This window comes from Crocuta crocuta, unplaced genomic scaffold (assembly GCF_008692635.1).
Source record: "Crocuta crocuta isolate KB4526 unplaced genomic scaffold, BGI_CrCroc_1.0 scaffold488, whole genome shotgun sequence".
NCBI lineage: Eukaryota > Metazoa > Chordata > Mammalia > Carnivora > Hyaenidae > Crocuta > Crocuta crocuta.
Genome location: NW_027530995.1, coordinates 666,444 through 669,936, shown reverse-complemented (window position 1 = coordinate 669,936; position 3,493 = coordinate 666,444). Strand labels below are relative to the sequence as shown.

Below are 3,493 nucleotides of genomic sequence, written 5' to 3'. Positions count from 1 at the left end.
ACACTTTTAGGAAAATCTCTTTGTAGAAAGTCTAGTGTACATTTAGGATAACTACTTCACAATAAATTCTCAGAAGGAATTACTGTCTCAAAGGGCACATACATTTCTGAGGTTAGTTGATAAATATTGCTAAATTGCTTTCCAAACTAGTTATATCAATCTACATTGTAATATGTTATATCTTATACAGGTTAGATATTAGAACAACCTGGTAGGCTGCGGAAAATCTTTCCTTAAAGATCTTTAAAAAGAAAACAAGTTTCCTTCTCTGTGTTCCAGATTAAACTTTCAAAGACATGAGAAATGTATGACAGCTCTTGATTAAAAAGAAAAGACATTTAAATTATAAACACCAGGAATGTTAACATGAACTAGGTGTTCTTGACCTTCTCTATCATATCAGATCTTAGATTTGAATGGTGACTTTCTTTCTAAGTAAAATGCTTTTACATTATCTGTACAAGCAAGGTAGGTTTCTTTTCTATGGACAGGGAAATACTGAGGCACAAAGAAAGTTTTTAATTGATTTTCCTTTTGCTATATAATTTATGCTAAACTCACATTTATAGTTTCATGCCTTAGGGAGAACACTTTGCAATGTTAGTAAACTTCAGGTTCATCTCCAGACAGATTAGAGAAACACTTTTTTTTGAGAGAGACAGAGACAGAGACAGAGACAGAGAGAANGACTGAAACAGGCTCCAGGCTCCGAGCTGGCAGTCAGCACAGAGCCCGATGCGGGGCTCGAACTCACAAACGGGAGATCATGACCTAAGCGAAAGTCGGTCGCTTAACCGACTAAGCCACCCAGGTGCCCCAGAGAGAAAGAATCTTAAGCAGGCTCCATGCCCAGTGCAGAGCCTGACTCTCAGGGCTTGATCTCACGACTCTGGGATCATGACCTGAGCCAAATCAAGAGTAGGATGCTTGACTGTCTGAGCCATCCAGGTGCTCTAACATTAATTTTTATTTATTTTATTTTATTATTTAAAAGTCTTTTTAATGTTTATTTTTGAGAGAGTAAGAGGCAGAGTCCAAGTGGGGGAGGGGCAGAGAGAAGAGGAGACCCAGAATGGGAAGTAGGCTCCAGGCTCTGAGGGGTCAGCACAGAGCCTGATGTGGTACTCGAACTCTTGAACCACAAGATCATGACCTGAGTGGAAGTCAGATGCTTAACTGACTGAGCCACCAAACAGCAACAACAATTATATTTTAAAGATGGAGTTCCAAGAAGGAAGGCTCCGTCTAAGGTCTATTTTTACATGAAAGAAGGTATTATAACACAAAAAGAAGGAATTTCTCATACAAAACAAATGATACATGAGTGCCTGGCTGGCTCAATCGGTGAAGCATCTGGGTCTTGATCTTAGGGTTGTGAGTTCGAGCCCCACGCTGGACTACTTAAAAAAACACACACACACCTGGGTGGCTCAGTTGGTTAAGTGTCTGACTTCAGCTCAGGTCATGATTTCATGGTTCGTGAGTTTGAGCCCTGCATCGGGCTCTGGGCTGACAGCTAGGAGCCTGGAGCCTGGTTTGGATTCTGTGTCCCCCTCTCTTTCTCACCCTCCCCTGTTCACTCTCTGTCTCCATCTTTCTCTCAAAAATAAAATAAACAGGAGCGCCTGGGTGGCTCAGTCGGTTAAGCATCCGACTTCAGCTCAGGTCATGATCTCATGGTTCATGCGTTCAAGCCCTGTGTCAGGCTCTGTGCTGATAGCTAGCTCAGAGCCTGGAGGCTGCTTCAGATTCTGTGTCTCCCTCTCTCTCTGNTGCTTCACCCTAATATTTTGCAGTTTATAAGAATCAAGGCTTCCCCTGAGAATCTCTTGAGATGACTTTAAAATGATAATAATCTATTCTTTCCTCTGCAGGAATTATTAAGAACCAGTTTGTGTTGTATTTTATTTGGTTTTTAAATTTTTACTTTTATTTATTTAAAGTAAAGTCTACCCTCAACATGGGGCTTGAACTCAGGACCCTAAGATCAAGAGTCACATGCTCTACCGACTAAGCCAGCCAGGCGCCCCTGTACTATATTTTAAACATCGAGGTGCTTGTTCTAGAGCAGAGTTTCTCAACACTACTGACAATCAAAAGTGTCTCCTGACTTTGTGAAATGTTCCTTAGGGGACACAATCTTCCTGGTTGAGAACCACTGGTGTGATACACATGGTATATTCAATTCCATTTAATAAACTCTTTTATGTCCAGATGAATGACAGATGGAAAAGATGGACAGCTTGGACACTAACATCTTTGAATAAATATTTTCATATTAATTTCATTTTTTCAACTTGATCTAATACAGTTTGGGAAAATTGTATGTCTTACCACAGCAAATAAATGGAAAGGTAAAATGGAGAGCAATTGCTAAGTATAACATTTTCCAAATATATAAATAGAATATGTGGGTTCCATATAAATTATGTAAATCTAAAGTTTTCATAATGTAATTATCTGTGAATGACAATATTATATGAGCAAAANTACAAGGTCAGATATCTGGGTTTTCTAAGGCATTACAGAAACAATTTGAAAGCTGCTTTGTTTATGAATTCTATTTTCAATCTTGATAATTTAAGTGGCATTTCAAATAGGACAATTTAAAATTCTCAGTACAAACAGGATAAATGACACATTTGAATTAAATCCTTAAGAAAAATCTTGAAATAAAATTAGCAGTCAGTCTTTGCTCTTAAAATTTAAACCAATTATTTTTGAATGGTTTTACAATAATTGTGTCAATAAATTTGGCCAAAAAGTTTTCCTAACATATATTTTCCCTGTTGCAGTATGTCTTTTCTCAGACATTATGAACAACAAAACCTGAGACATCACCAGATCAACCCTCAGGGTTCCATGTTGGGAGCCTCCCTTTAACCCAATATTATAAGGACTTTCTCATATGCTTATGTTCACAAATATGCCTTCTCTTTTTTTTTTAAATGTTTTATTTATTTCTGAGAGAGACACAGCATGAGCAGGGGAGGGTCAGAGAGAAAGGAAGACACAGAATCTGAAACAGGATCCAGGCTCTGAGCTGGATATCAGCACAGAGCCCGACATGGGGCTCGAACCCACAAACCGTGAGATCATGACCTGAGCCTATGTCAGATGCTTAACCAAATGAGCCACCCAGGGGCCCCACTAATGTCTTCTCAATATCTGAGGGAGAATTAGTAAATATTTGGCATAAAACAGTTTCCTCTGAACTGTTTTTAAATTTTTCTTGAATCAGCTAAGATGCTTTCTTTCATCTGTGAATAACAATATCCAACTAAGAGTGGCAGATATAACAGGAAGTTTTAATGTCTTACCTAAGAAGTTTAGAGGTAGATGGTCATACCGGGCTAAACAGTGCTGTCAGTGACCCAGGCTCTTTCCATCCCCATATGTTGCCATTCTCAGCATCTTTGCTTTTCTCTACTGCTTAATGGCTGCAGTATGGTCTCCATAGCTCCAATAGCCTACAAAATGACAGGAAGGAAGA

The 3,493-nt window shown here is 38.9% G+C and overlaps 1 long non-coding RNA gene across 1 annotated transcript in view; it reads right to left on the bottom strand.

The window, feature by feature from the left end:
• Nucleotides 1–3,493, bottom strand: part of LOC144236845 (uncharacterized) — a 29,532-nt gene extending 26,039 nt beyond the window's left edge. Inside the window, exon 1 of the long non-coding RNA XR_013336665.1 lies at nt 3,321–3,493. This is a non-coding gene — a long non-coding RNA (uncharacterized LOC144236845). The remainder of the gene's footprint in view (nt 1–3,320) is intronic.